Below are 15,329 nucleotides of genomic sequence, written 5' to 3'. Positions count from 1 at the left end.
TTTTTTTTTTAAAAAAACCTTTGAAGCCCTCAAATCGCCTTCATTTTGTATTTCACAATCTATATCTCTCTTACATAGTCTTTTATGATGGAGCAATCACATTATAACACATATATATTATTAATGTCTTTAAATGAAAATATAGCCAAAATTTCAACATGCACATCCAACCTATATTATTTAACATCCATAACAGTGCCTGTTTAATTGTTCAAAGTAAGTGCTATGTTAAAGATTGACCAGCAGATGTCACCATATCAAATGCTTCAAACACTGAACCATTTCAACACAATTGCTTCACAGTGGTTCAAAACGCTTCAGTTTCTCAGTCACTAATAATTATCAAGAAAATACTTCAGCAACCACATATTTTCAGCGCATGTGCACAGATAGACTTACAATCATGATTACTTGCTAACCAGGACATTAAATAAAGTACAACATGTCCTTTAAATTACCTGTGTGGACACACTGATTAGACTATGTCTGTAGTGACAACCCAATTTTATTAGATGATAGATTATTTGATATGTTAGGCTATTTTACTGGCTTACCGTTGTCATACAAAAAGTGGCCAACTAAGAAATAAAGCTCCAAAGCTTTGCTCAAATTCTGTCTGAACGCAGAACTCTGAACACAGCTGCAAGGTTTTCAGTGAATCAGTGATACTGCAGACAGAATGTTGTAAACAGATGTTAAGAGCTGTTCCGGGGGTGCGCCTTAAACTCCTCTCCTTTCATTATCAATCAATCAATCAATTTTTTTTTTATATAGCGAAATAATTATGAAACAATGTGCTGTGGACTGGTCATAGAAGTACAGAGATGGAATGCCACCTCCTGATCTCCGGGGCTGAGGTTGTGCCGTGCATGCGCGAGAGGAGTTTGGGTTCTTCACTTCCGGTCTTTTGCTCTGCAGCCAGCACTTCATTCACAGGTAATATAAACTCCAATTTCTGCTGGGAATCGATGATATCAAGCATCACAAAATAAGGTTAAAGGTTTTGATCAATTAATCTGAATAATTTATTGAGCCTTGCATTTTGTAGCTGCCTTGATTATCGCTCACAATGTCATGCTGCTCTCAAAATAAAAATGTGTCGGTGGCACGCTGTTATTGTTGCAAAGGCTTGCAAACAACCAGTTAGGTTGAAAGGGGAATTGTTCAGCTAAAATATATCTTATATAAAATATAGATCTTGCAGTCTGTTAGCAACAAGGCAAGTTTTAAAAGACAGTTAAAGTAAGTTTATCCAGTCAGCTAAGGGAAGGAGATCATGCCACCTTTTTATTTATTTTTATTTTTTAATGTGATTTCTGGTCCAAAAGATGAGCTTATCTTGTAGTCCATTATTTTCTTGTCCAAAACGTGGTGCTAAATTTGTTATCTACACTTCTACTGGAACACAGTTGCTATTTATTTTAATTTATTGTGATCTTATTGTTCTCTGTTCAATTTCTACTTAGCTCCCCCAGCCGCGGCACGAGCCCAGCTCCGCTTTGCACCCCAGCCCGACCGACCCAGCCCTTAGAGCCAATCCTTGTCCCGAAGTTACGGATCTGACTTGCCGACTTCCCTGACCTGCCTTGTTCCAACATGCCAGAGGCTGTTCACCTTGGAGACCTGCTGCGGATATGGGTACAGCCTGGCATGAGATTTACACCCTCTCCCCCGGATTTTCAAGGGCCAGCGAGAGCTCACCGGACGCCGCTGGAACCGCGATGCTTTCCAGGGCAAGGGCCCCTCTTTCAGGGCGAACCCATTCCAGGGCACCCTGCCCTTCACAAAGAAAAGAGAACTCTCCCCAGGGCTCCCACCAGCTTCTCTGTGATCGCTTGCGTCGCCGCACTGGACGCCTCGCGGCGCCCCTCTCCACCACTCCAGATTCAGGGATCTGAACCCGACTCCCTTTCGATCGGCCGGGGGTGACGTAGGCCGTTGCCCTGCCTGTCTGAACGGCGTTCACCCGTCTCTTAGGACCAACTGACCCATGTTCAACTGCTGTTCACATGGAACCTTTCTCCACTTCGGCCTTCAAAGTTCTCATTTGAATATTTGCTACTACCACCAAGATCTGCACCCGCGGTGGCACCATCCGGGCCCGCACCCTGGGCTTCCGTGCACACCGTGGCGATCCTCCTACTCGTCGCGGCGTAGCCTTCGTGGCCCCTGTCGCCGGCGATGGCTGGGTATGGGCCCGATGCACCAGCGCCATCCATTTTCAGGGAGAGTTGATTCGGCAGGTGAGTTGTTACACACTCATTAGCGGATTTTAATTTCATTGTACCTTGTATATAATGACAATAAAAAGCATTCTATTCTATTCTATTCTATTATTTTATTTTATTGGTATCCCAGTGTAAATTGTGTGTGTGTGTATATATATATATATATATATAAACTACACACTTATTGCTTATTGTTAGTTACATGTTTAATTGAGCTCCTCAGTGTTACGTTTTAGTGTCACATGGACCACACTGGAAATAAGCCTTTGTTTTATTGTCATCTGTGTATCATTGATACGAGGTCTGTGAGAAAACGAAAACTGTCGATTGTGTCATTCGCCTGTGGGCAGGCTTTGAGTGAGCACTGGTCCACCCCTCTTGTCTGTCGTTTTTTCATTGCGAGGAAATGGCGGAATGATTTGGGCTTTGTTCCGTCAGAATTTTTTCAGAAACTGTTAGAGACAGGCAGCTGGAAACCATTCGTAAAATTCAGATGGCTTTCGGTGAAAATTTTATGGGCTTCACAGAGATTAAGGAGTGTTACTACAGCTTTAAGGACGGCCCACAATGGCGCACGGCGCGCCGCGCTCCGAGCCGCGATCAACAAGCAGAAACCACCAGATCATTTCTAAATGGATGGCTGTGTGGATCCGGGACTATCGTGTGCAATTTCTCTGGTTATCACAAGAGCTGGATATCAGCCATTTTCCGGCAGATTTCACTTTTAATGAGATTTTGTCATGGAAAGCCGCGCGGAGGCTAATGGAGGTGTTCTTTGTCTCACTCCATCAGCGGCTCCGTCGTGACGTGCGAAGCCTCCGCGCGGTTTTCCATGACAAAATATCTTGTTAAAACTGAAATCTGCCGGAAAATGGCTGATGTCCAGCTCTTGTGATAACCAGAGAAATTGCACACGATGGTCCCGGCTCCACACAGCCATCCATTTAGAAATGATCTGGTGGTTTATACCTGTCAATCGCGGCTCAGAGCGCGGCGCGCCGAGCGCCATTGTGGGCCATACTTAAAGTGGTAGTAACACTCCTTAATCTCTGTGAAGCCCATAAAATTTTCACCGAAAGCCATCTGAATTTTCCAAATGGTTTCCAGCTGCCTGTCTCTAACAGTTTCTGAAAAAATTCTGATGGAACAAAGCCCAAATCATTCCGCCATTTCCTCGCAATGAAAAAACGATGAGAGGGGTGGACCAGTGCTCACTCAAAGCCTGCCCACAGGCGAATGACGCAACCGTCAGGCGTGAAAAAACTCACGCATGCACACGAAGGTTCAAGCTTGGCTGACGTAAAAACATATGAATCAAATCCATATATTTTTTGCATAAAATAAAAAGGTCGGATAGTTTTCTCACAGACCTCGTATATTCACCTTTCTGTGTTTATTTTGATTTTACAAAATTAACTCAATCAATTCTGTAAATACTGATGATTTTTGTTTTACTCTAAATACTATTTTATCTGAGGGAACAAGGCTGTCCACATTACCAGATTGAGAACTGCTCAACTCAGCATCCAAGAGTCAGCTGGTGGTCTCCTGTCACCTGTGTCATCCTGTCAGCCGCTGTCAGGTAGAATGCCGCCTGTGAGGCCTCGCGGTTGATCCCAGATATCCTGGATGTCTTCATGATGCAAGAACTAGCAATGTGCACAGTTCCAAAACTACAAAACATTCATGTCAATTTAAATCATGTAATATTATATATATATATATATATATATATATATATATATATATACAGTGAGGAAAATAAGTATTTGAACACTCTGCGATTTTGCAAGTTCTCCCACTTAGAAATCATGGAGGGGTCTGAAATTTTCATCTTAGGTGCATGTCCACTGTGAGAGACATAATCTAAAAAAAAAAAATCCAGAAATCACAATGCATGATTTTTTTAATAATTTATTTGTATGTTACTGCTGCAAATAACTATTTGAACACCTGTGAAAATCAATGTTAATATTTGGTACAGTAGCCTTTCTTTGCGATTACAGAGGTCAAACGTTTCCTGTAGCTTTTCACCAGGTTTGCACACACTGCAGCAGGGATTTTGGTTCACTCCTCCATACAGATCTTCTCTAGATCTTTCAGGTTTGGAGTTTCAGCTCCCTCCAAAGATTTTCTATTGAGTTCAGCTCTGGAGATTGGCCAGGCCACTCCAGGACCTTGAAATGCTTCTTACGAAGCCCCTCCTTAGGTGCCCTGGCTGTGTGTTTGCAAAAATCTCGCAATACATGGCCCCATCCATCCTCCCTTCAATACGGTGCAGTTGTCCTGTCCCCTTTGCAGAAGAGCACCCCCAGAGTATGATGTTTCCACCCCATGCTTCACGATTGGGATGGTTTTCTTGGGGTTGTTCTCATCCTCTAAACATGGTAAGTGGAATTGATTCCAAAAAGCTCTATTCTGGTCTCATCTGACCACATGACCTTCTCCCATGCCTCCTCTGGATCATCCAGATGGTCACTGGTGAACTTCAAACGAGCCGCCTGGACATGTGCGGGCTTGAGCAGGGGGACCTTGCTGCCCTGCAGGATTTTAAACCATGACAGCATCATGTGTTACTAATGTAATCTTTGTGACTGTGGTCCCAGCTCTCTTCAGGTCATTGACCAGGTCCTCCTGTGTAGTTCTGAGCTTTCTCGTAATCATCCTTACCCCACAAAGTGAGATCTTGCATGGAATCCCAGACCGAGGGAGATTGACAGTCATCTTGTGTTTCTTCCACTTTATAATAAATAATCATAACAGTTGTTGTCTTCTATCAAGCTGCTTGCCTGTTGTCCTGTAGTCCATCCCAGCCTTGTGCAGGTCTACAGTTTTGTCGCTGGTGTCTTTAGACAGCCTTTGGTCTTGGCTATGGTGGACAGGTTGGAGTGTGATTGATTGAGTGTGTGAACAGGTGTCTTTTATACAGGTAACAAGTTCAAGCAGGTGCAATTAATACAGGTAAAGAGTGCAGAATAAGAGGGCTTCTTAAAGAAAAATTAACAGGTCTGTGAGAGCCAGAATTCTTGCTGGTTGGTAGGTGTTAAAATACTTATTTGCAGCAGTAACATACAAATAAATTATTAAACAATCATACATTGTGATTTCCAGTTTTTTTTTTTTTTTTAGATTATGTCTCTCACAGTGGACATGCACCTAAGATGAAAATTTCAGACCCCTCCATGATTTCTAAGTGAGAGAACTTGCAAAATCGCTGGGTGATCAAATATTTATTTTCCTCACTGTGTATATATATATATATATATATATATATATATATATATATATATATATATATATATTTTTTTTTTTTTTCAGGCCGTAATTTTTTTTTTTTCCAAAATAGAGTTTATTTATGTTTGAGAGGTCACACTCACATTTTTGTGGTACAAATATGCAGATATGACTCAAGAAAACATTTTATATTTAGTTGTAACTTTGTGGAACAGCCTTCCTCATCATGTGTTAAATGCTCCAAGTGTTATTACTTCAAAGGAATACTGTGATTATTTTATGGTGTTTGATTTTTATTGACTGGCGATTTTATTATGGTGTTTGATTACTTTTACCGTGCTATTTATGAGTTTTATACGGTTATATTTATGAGTTTTACTATGATGCTTTTTAAATGACGAATGATGTGTACCTTTATTGTATTTTTATACACGTTTTATGAATAATTAATGATTATTGACCGTGATTTTCCGCCTCAGTTGCTGACAGTCTGCATGCTCTTATCAATAATATTAGTAAGTTTTGTCCTGAATATGATTTAAAATCAACAAGAACTTCATTCAAGCTACACTTTGAACATACTTCGAGGGGATAACTTGTTGAAGCCACGGCAGAAAACGCAAGAAAACACACAGAAACTGTCCTTTACAAGTGCATCTGGTGTTATTGCTGGCAGACAACCGGAAGTGAATTACCCCAACTCTCGCGGCTGAGTGGCTGAAATCTCGGGGTTGCAAGCTCATAAACAAAACTCAATGGAACAAGATCTTGAGTTGGCATTTCAGTCTCTCTACGTCTAAGTCTGGTCTAGTCTAATCTAGCCACCAACAGAAAATAAATTGGAGACATTTTTATTTTGGTGTGACATTTCTTGCTTGTGCATGAGAGCATGAGATGATGCTGAAAGCGTGAGTGTCACGCCAGATGCGTGTGAGTTGGCATCCCTGAAACAGAGATTTCTGACATCTATCAATCTGAATCCGGATCACCAACAAAATTTAATGGAGTCTTCCATTGCCTAATATCTATCTGTGGTGTAAATTTGGTGAGAATCCATGAAGTAGTTTTGATGTGATCCTTCGAAGTGTATATAAAGTGAAATCTTGATCCAGAATCCGGATCTGGATGTGGATCACCTCCAAAATTCAGTGGAGTCTTCCATGGCCTAATATATATCTATGGTGAAAATTTGGTGAGAATTCATGAAGCAGTTTTGACGTCATCCTTCAAAGCCTATATAAAGTGAATCTTGATCTCTGGGCGGTATGGATTGACATCCATAAGACTGGTGTATGTGCGTACATGGCACAGGGGTGCTTCGGGCTAGAGGAGTGCCTTCTGGTGCACATCGTATGATATTGATCCTATTGCTGTGCATGTCTCCTCTTGCTGGTGTTAGATATATCTGTGGGTTTATGTACTATTTTGGTGTTTTGTTTCGGTATCACCTAATAAATAATCACCTTACTTAAATGATCATACTTTTAGTCTGATATCTGCTTAAACATGCATGTGGAACTGGATTTAACTAATTATAGTGCTTAGAACAAAGAATCAAGTTACCTTATGTCCAGACCTGGCACTGGCTTGGGTAAGGGGCTCCGACTTCCCTCTGTGCCCACAGGGAGCCAATGTTAGGATTTGCGAAGGTCTGCCTTTTTTCATGCCTAAATTGTGTTTCATAAAAAGTGTTTCTATTACTTTGTTCGGGATTCTGATCGAGCGGACCTCCTGTGAGAGCGATGTTCGTCAGAATTCAGGCCTGATTCTCACCTGACTTTGAATAAATTTAATTTGAAAAATAGTCTGTGTCTTAATCTTATTGGGACGGAATAGCAAAAGGGCCGGGAGAAAACCTTCAGTGGTTTGGGGGTGCTTTTTGCCCTGTGGCGCTGCCATGGCTCCGGGGTCTCCTACCTGCCTGTGGGATCGTGCCTGTAGTTTTAGGGCTGTGTAGCGCTGACACAACTCCTCACAATCATTAATGACTCATAATACTGCACACCTCATTATTCCTACCATACTGTGCACAGGGATTCATAACTTTTCCACAATGTTGACCAAACCCAATGGCGAATTGACAGCCTTTCCGTAGACTGTTAGAATGCAACTGCTGGGTTTTGTCCTTTCGTGATAACTTATTCTAGTGAGACTCTCGCTAGAATTTTAATTCCAATACTTGTGGTGACGGATGGGTAATAGTTCTGCTAAATATTACTATTTAATTTTTTTTTTAAACCAACATTCCTGTAATATCATTTCTTATCAGGTTTAACAAGCTCTGTCTCTCAATCCATCCACATATTTCATGCCATGTAGAATGTCATATGAGTCTTTCTGTAAGTCATGTGGTCTTTAATTGCAGAAAAAGTGTTTCCATTCCACTTTTGTGAACTAAGGCTTTCTCAAATTCCCTGAAAATTCACCCCGTGAGCATAAATTTGCAATATTATTTTTTTTTTCCTTGAAACTCGTGTTTCTATTAGCATATTTTCAATTTGCTACTTCAAATTGCACAGTTTGGATGGTAATGGGAACTCGGCTGCTGTCTGCTAGTTTACTTAGACAGCAGACTGATAGGTTTGAACAAAAACGGCAATAGGTCAGGCGCAAGGGTGATCAGATCAACATTTAACAGTCTTTCAAAGGGAGGCAGCAGGTTATCCAAAAACAGGCAAAAAGTCAACAACAGAGAGTTCTCATATCATATGATCAATTCACAGGGGCAGGCAAAATCCAGGGAACTGGGACGGGAGCAAAGGTCTGTAATAGAAAGGGAAAAATACTGGACCAAGCTACTGGAAGAATAAAGTGAGAGTGCAGGACAACCCGCTGCAATCTGGTGATGAGGAAACGGTCCAAACACAGTTAAATAGGCAACCAAACAATTATATGCAGTCCAGAAATGCATGAGACCAGAAGACCAAAAACAGGACATTTATCACGAAAAACATTTATTGCAAGAAAACAAAACTCAGTAGTCGACAAACATCACTCACCGGAAATGCTGTCATTCTACACGTGTGTTTTCTTGACACTGTGAAAATGTCGCTTACATGTTGTGCAGATCTGTAATGAAAACCCTCCTGCTGAGTGGGTCTGCAACATTGTTGTTGCAGGTAATGATTTGCAGATATTCTTATATATATTCGTTTGAACAGGAGCAATCAGAGATTTCTGACATAAGCCAATCCGGATCTGGATCACCTCCAAAATTCAGTGGAGTCTTCCATGCCCTAATCTGTGATGCAAATTTGTTGAAAATCTGTGAAGTAGTTCTGACGTAATCCTTCAAAGCATATATAAAGTGAAACTTGATCTGGGTCCAGATCACCTACAAAATTCAATGGGTTCTTCCATGGCGTAATATCTATCTGTGGTGAAATGTTCATCAAAATCCTAAAGGACAGACAGACAGACAAATAAACGCTGATGATTTTATTATGTCCTTGGTGGACGTAATAAGAATGTCGGCACAGTGGCATGTTCAGTCAGATAAATGTAAAGTAGACTGTTTGTTTGGATGTGATTTATGAATCCTTGTTGCTAATAGCAGGGTCCTGGTGGACACTAAGAAGACTGTGGCTTGTTACCATGAGTTATTTTGAATACCAGAAGCAGATCTGATTAAAATATCAGCTGGAATAGCAATAGGGAGATCCTATTTCCACTAAGGCAAAACAATGGATCTGTTTTATTTTGAGATCAACAACATCTTGTGACTTACATTATCCCTGTCTGAATGTACAGTTAAGTCAACACAAAAAAAAAAAATTTGAGTCCTTTTTCTGATGTCAACATTTGCACTAAAATTCATTTGCCGGCTCCCTCATGAGAAAAGAGTTTTTGAGGAAGTGCTGGGACTGCCAAAGAAAAAGTGTGAGAGAGAGTCTCATCTGCAAAGGAAAACATCTCAATCCTGATCAGCTTCAGAAGTTATTGACCTTGTCTTCCTCTTGATAACAGTTACACCCTCTGTTTTGTGGAGATAAGCTCAAAATCCTTTAAGCAATTATGAGAACAGACTAACTAAATAAATGGAGAAATCCTGTTGAGCACATGGCAGAAACAGTGATCAACACTTAACACAAACATTTTAGGGTCATGCACACAGTGCAAAGCCCAACACAAATAGGGGGTTCTTTCGGCTTCTCCATTTTTCATTTGGGGTCACAACAGCAGATCATTTATCGATCTGTATGTTGATTTGGCACAAGTTTTACACCGGTATTGGGTTTGGGTCTTAGTCTCCCTAAGTAATCGCTTGTTTGACACAAAGTCATTCCAGCTGTATCCAAGGATCCTCTGAAGCAGTGGTTCCCAATATTTTTCTGCAGAAAAAGAGAGAAGAATATTTTTGAGCTGCTCCCCCCCCCCCCCCCCCCCCACACACACACACACACATTCCAACACACGTACTCGTCATCATCTTTTGCTTCCAAAAGATTGTTCCAAAATTGCTCAACTGGAATACATTTAAAACATTGTGATTACAACAAAAACCGGCAATTCTTTTTAAATATAATAAAAGTAAGTAAATCCCTTCGACATCTCCCTTGTTGTCACCACAGCAGATCTGTGGTGGATGTTGGGAGTATGACCAACCAGTCTACATATGTTTTGTGGGCTTTGAAAGGGCGTATGACCAGGTCCCTTGGGGTATCCTGTGGGGGGTGCTGCAGGAATATGGGGTACCAGATTTGCTGCAACGTGCGATCAGGTCTCTATATGACCAAAGTTGGAGCTGTTTTCGCATTCTTAGCATTATATCAGACCTGTTTCCGGTGGATGTTGGAGTCCATCAGGGCCGCCACTTTTCACCAATCCTGTTTGTGATGTTTATGGATGAGATTTCAAACACAGTCAGGAACAGGAGGGTGTTCAGTTTGGTGACCTCAGAATTGTAGCTCTGCTTTTTTACAGTTAATGTGGTTCTGTTGACCTCATCAGATGATGACGTCCAATGTGGACTGAGCAGGTTTGAGGCAGAGTGTGAAGCAACTGGGATGAGAATCAGCACCTCCAAATCTGAGACCATGGTCCTCTGTCAGAAAATGATAGATTGTCCCCTCTGGGTCAGGGGAGAGTTACTGCCCCAAGTGGAGGGGTTTAAGTATCTTGGGTCTTGTTCATGAGACATGCAAGATTTATGCCTGACCATACGTGACAACATTTCAGAGGATGGTAGGTTTAATATTTTGTGTAATAATAAAAAAAAAAGAAACTGGGTTCTTGATGCAGTTTTCCTTAACATTTTTATGCGACTGACATAGCAATGAACAGAGTTGGGTGATACTTCCCTCAGGGCCCTTTCACATATAGTGTGAATATGTACAACTCATGGCGACACTCGTCAGAGCAGCTCATATGAGCGACCCAAGCCGACGGGCGTGGGTCAAATATGATCCGTCTGTTCCTCTGTAGATGACCCATGGTCACAGACATACAGTCATGAAATGACATGAATGATGAAGCAATTCGCTCATCTCATGTCCACATCTACTGGTCCGGTGCATCCAGCCAGCCGCGCATGCATTCTGCCCGATACGTGTGTCTTGTGGACGCCGCACCACTGGACAGACACCGCGTCATGTGGAACAGAGCTCACGTAGGTGGTGTGATAGTCACATCGCCTGCTGCGTGTTCTGATCTGACAGTCCGTCAATGTCCGCGAGCACACTAGTTGAAAAGTTAACTCCGCGGACTTTCGAGCCAGCCATCGGCCATCTTTGTACTCCTCATAGAAGCTGTGTGATGATGTGTGCAATGTGAGTGTTCAATCGGAACTGGATCACCATCATGGTTTTCCAAAATCCAATCGTAGGGCAGATTCACCTCACGTGAAAAGCCAAAGATCGTTTTCAGGAGTAATATGTTACTAGTTGGCCGGTTTGAATAGTCCCCTGGGTGCTCCAATGAGTACATACTATTAGTACATACTCAGTGTGCCCTGCGCCGTTACACACAGCGATCAGTGAAAGCAGGAGCAGAGGGAGAGCCTCTGATGACAATCTCGTGCTCAAGCTGCAGCCCGTCCCTACAGTGATATATGTTTTTATTTATGTCCTCATAAGGACAGTAAGCAGACACTCGCGCGTCACAGTGGGCAGTTATTAGTTCATGTCTGTCCAAACACAGTACGTGTTGTCCAGCTGGGATGTCCAGATCCACAGCTCCCCACACCTCCTGTCAGTTCAGTGCACACACCAACGTGTCAGTGTGTGTGTTTGCAAAGCTACACACATGGGGCACTTAGACAAATTTCACATCCACCTCAGCAGTGATTGTCTGCAGACTGGAACATATGTCACCATGTCATGCCGCCGCTGTGGGAAAAAAAAAATAATAATAAAAACCATATACCATAAAAAGTTCAAGTTAAAAAATCTTTAATATCCCCGCTGGGAAATTTTTGTGTAGCCAGCAATAAGACAGTCACTGCCACAGACAACAAAAGTCATAAATACAGAGAAAGACATGACAGATCACTTATTTAGTAATGAAACTAAAAGAAAAAATATTTGAATGAAAAATGGCGGGGGGGGGGGGGGGTAGAGCCAGTGGAAAGATTGATGGGAGTTGGACTTGATACAAGGCAAAATAAAACACTTATGATCAAGTCCCAGTTAGTCCTGTAGCTTCAGAGTTATCTAGACCATACAAAACTAAAACACTATAAGATAAGAATATTTCCACTGTAAAGCCATGACCTTAATTTGAACAGATTTTTACTCAACTGTTAAATCAAATCAGTCATGCTGGAAAAGCACTGCTATGTCTTTAACGAGGGCCATATTTTCTTATGTGTGTCCAAGAAATCAGCCAAAAAACAGCCACATTTTTAAGGGACATTGCGAGATTTTGCTTTTGGCACTGTAACACAAACTTTTATGAATGTACTTTATCATCACGTGGTACATTTGATTACATACATATAATTTGCTGATGGTGGTGTTGGTGATTAAAGGTAAACACACAATTTTGTGATGGTGAAATAGCCACACGTATGATCAAACCCAAGTTTGTATTTATTTCAGTAGAAAACTGAACATGAAACAGTTTGTGCTGTGTAAGTGTAGGACTGTCTCCCACTGCAGATGTTTGATCCCAGTTTTGTTGGCATACGACGTGCATTTGGCCGCGAGAAAATTTATCGCTGCTCAATTTTTGAACTGTTCAAAAATCAAGCAACACGTGAGCGATGTTGTGCAACTCACGCGAGGGGATGGCGAACCCCTGCAAACGTCACGTGAAAGTTCACGAAATCCCATGTTAACCCTCTGGGGACGACGCCATCATATACGATGGCTAAGACCAAGCTTTACTAAATTATAAATAACTTTTGAATAATATGAGATAGAAACTTACTTTTTTGCTGAAAAGTTAACTCCGCGGACTTTCGAGCCAGCCATCGGCCATCTTTGTACTCCTCATAGAAGCTGTGTGATGATGTGCGCAATGTGAGTGTTCAATCGGAATTGGATCACCGTCACATGGTTTTCCAAAATCCAATCGTAGGGCAGATTCACCTCACGTGAAAAGCCAAAGATCGTTTTCAGGAGTGATATGTTACTAGTTGGCCCGTTTGAATAACCCCCTGGGTGGTCCAATGAGTACATACTATTAGTACATACTCAGTGTGCCCTGCGCCATTACGCACAGCGATCAGTGAAAGCTGGAGCAGAGGGAGAGCCTCTGATGACAATCTCACGTGCTCAAGCAAAAAGTGTGTAAGTATCAGGATTGCTCCACTAGTTTGCATGTGAATGTTACTGGATAACTCTGTTGCTTTCTCTGCGTAAAGCACTGTTTACCATATCAATGGACAATGAAACGCATAGACCATTTTGTATATATTGTTCAACATGTGCATTTGTGTTTATTGTTTGAGCCTTTCTGTTGGACAGTCTTTCACACAAGACCTCAAATTACCTTTATAAAGTGTCAAAACAGTTGTTTATTATAGTTTACTGTGTGTTTTGAATAAGTGTGTGTGGAAAATTATTTTTCGCTTTATTTTTTCTTTGCCTATTTTTGATTGTAAACCTTTATTACACTTATAAAACACAACAAAAACATATATATTCTGAAAGCACAGGTTGTCCTGAAAAAAGAGACATAAAACTTGATTGTGGGATGCAGGGAGAGCTGTTAACAGCAATAATAAAACATTTATGCCAGGCGAGTGAACTGTCCAAAAAATACCCTCGGACCCCAGAGGGTTAATGTCATTTGCAAGCTGTCACAGCCCAGTGAGATACAGTCCTTAGTGTTCTGATGCAGGGATCACAGAGTATACTATACTGTTGGGCGACTGTGTTTTTACTATTTTGTAGTAGGAATCCCCAGCCATAAACTGGCAAAATTGTTTAATTTTTATTATTGTGCCACTGAAAATGGGCATTCAGTTCATTCTTACTGAAGCATATACCAGCTCCTCAGCTGAATAAAGAGCACTTCTGAGCAGCCAAGTTCCTCATATGTTTCAAGTTAGTGACCAATCTGCTTGTTTGCATACAGAACAATTACTTTATTTCTGAACGTGTGGCTCCCGCCGTGTCCTGTCTGTCACTTGCTAAAAACTTCACAACACACAAACGTATCTGCGGACGTGTCTGTCAAATGTTGAAGTCATGTTAGGGTGAAGAAGTCATAAGGTCAGCTGATGTCGTAATCAGTCTGTTACACTTTAAATTGTTTGAACTTTACTAATTTAACACTGGACAAATCTGAGGTGAGAACATGTCAGTCAATCAATTCATTGCGTAATAATGAAACATTTTCACCTCAAATTTGGAACAGCTAAAAGACCACGTTGAATATCCGCACTCGGCAGCAGCTTGTTAATACTGTGACACACATTAACAAGCACAAGCTGACTTTCTTAATCTGTCCAGTGCTGATTGAAAAGTTAGTCAATGTGCTGTTGTGCAACAAAATCCTCACGTATTCCTAAATGAATACGTGGTTCGTGTCAGTCATCTACTTCTGCTATAACTACGTATGAGGTGACGATGAAGCAGGAAATCCCATTTTAAAGCCATTATCTGGTTACTTTGCAAAGTTAAGTGCCTCTGTGGCTTAACACAAAAACGCACCAACATTCTCATGATTGTGTGACGGGTTTTAAGGGGAAAACTGCCATTAATATTGAATCACAGTGGATAACTACAATGAAAATTGCAGCAGGAACTTGGATAATGATCCAGTAAATAAAGCATTTCACTGTTGAAAGTGCACAAAGAGATTGGGAGTTATATATATATATATATATATATATATATATATATATATATATATATAATGTTTTGTCTTTAGTTTAATTTTGAATATAAGCAGTGTGTACGTGTTGTGAACAATCTTTTGTAAGGTGTGTTTGACTTTTGTGACCTTAAATATCATGTATGCACTGAGCTTGGCTTTAGACCATGGTTTTGCTGGTGTTTAGTGCACTCGTTTTCTATTTCCCGAGCACAAATGCGCACAATTGGACTTGTCATTTGAACTTTTCAACTGTGTTGGGTAGAAACTACAAATGACATTTACATTTTATTGTGCACTGCTTTGTACGATTGGACCCAAACTGTTGGAGCTCTGTGGTGAACAGCATGTCTACCAAATATCTGCTGTAACCCTTTCAGATGGGACTTAGCAGAGAGTCTGCAGATACTGGCTCAGATTCCTCACAAAATTCTAGTTTGCTGTCTTTAGGGTGTTTGAAGGATTGCGGGAAGGGGTAGAAAAGAAGAATTAAAAGGGAAGATAGAAAGTGTATGTGAAAGATGCATAGATAAAAAAACCCCCAAAAAACAGATGTAAAGTTGACAAATTGGAAAGAGAATAGAAAGTGAACATGTTTGGCTTTCA

The 15,329-nt window shown here is 41.1% G+C and overlaps 1 long non-coding RNA gene across 1 annotated transcript; it reads right to left on the bottom strand.

The window, feature by feature from the left end:
* Positions 1–1,545: 1,545 nt before the first annotated feature.
* On the bottom strand, positions 1,546–14,921 carry LOC117524810. The gene is made up of 2 exons (XR_004564863.1): positions 14,890–14,921; positions 1,546–2,108 (listed from the first exon to the last, which is right to left on the bottom strand). It is a non-coding gene; the product is annotated as an uncharacterized LOC117524810 (long non-coding RNA).
* Between the last annotated feature and the right edge of the window lie 408 nt (positions 14,922–15,329).

This window comes from Thalassophryne amazonica, chromosome 14 (genome assembly GCF_902500255.1).
Source record: "Thalassophryne amazonica chromosome 14, fThaAma1.1, whole genome shotgun sequence".
Lineage (NCBI taxonomy): Eukaryota > Metazoa > Chordata > Actinopteri > Batrachoidiformes > Batrachoididae > Thalassophryne > Thalassophryne amazonica.
The sequence above is the reverse complement of the archived record's forward strand: the minus strand, read 5'-3'. Positions and strand labels throughout refer to the sequence as shown.